Source organism: Benincasa hispida, chromosome 3, assembly GCF_027475165.1.
Source record: "Benincasa hispida cultivar pf3 chromosome 3, pf3_genome.v1.1, whole genome shotgun sequence".
NCBI classification, from domain to species: Eukaryota; Viridiplantae; Streptophyta; class Magnoliopsida; order Cucurbitales; family Cucurbitaceae; genus Benincasa; species Benincasa hispida.
The window spans coordinates 12,331,557-12,332,087 of record NC_143480.1 but is presented as its reverse complement, the minus strand read 5'-3'; the positions used below and the strand labels follow the sequence as shown (position 1 = coordinate 12,332,087).

The following is a 531-nucleotide window of genomic DNA, read 5'->3' as shown; positions in this document are numbered from 1 at the left end:
TAACGTTCTGAGATCTCTTTTTCCTGTCAGCTCTTCCATCATACGTATCGTCCACCCATTCCATGTTGTGCTTAGCAATGCGGTCTAATATCTCTTTAGCCTCATTGTAAGATTTGTCCATAAGTCCACTAGCCACTGCTGCGTCGGCTGCCATCTGTGATGCTCTATTCAATCCTCCATAAAACGTCTCCATTTGGATAGTTAGTTGTAGTCCATGGTTCGGGCAATTTTTGACCAGTCCCTTAAAATGCTCCCATGCGACACTTAAGGTCTCAGCTTCTTCTTGTTCAAAGTTCATAATCTCTCGACGCCTCCTCGTGTTGGTGGTAGGTGGGAAGTATTTTTGCATAAATTTCTGCACCAACTTCTCCCAGGTGGTGATTTCACCAGGCTCCAGTGAGCTTACCCATTGTTTTGCGTCATCACGCAAAGAATAGGGGAACAAAGACAGCCTGATCTCCTCTAGGGTGATTCCAGGAATCACAAATGAGTTACACGTTTCCAGGAAATGCTTCATGTTTGCGTGAGGAT

General features: G+C 45.0%; 1 non-coding gene across 1 annotated transcript; it reads left to right on the top strand.

Annotated features, from left to right (window-relative positions):
- The first annotated feature begins 209 nt into the window (after positions 1–209).
- LOC120074875 (small nucleolar RNA R71) lies at positions 210–313 on the top strand. Its single transcript, XR_005481154.1, has one exon. It is a non-coding gene; the product is annotated as a small nucleolar RNA R71 (small nucleolar RNA).
- Positions 314–531: the final 218 nt, after the last annotated feature.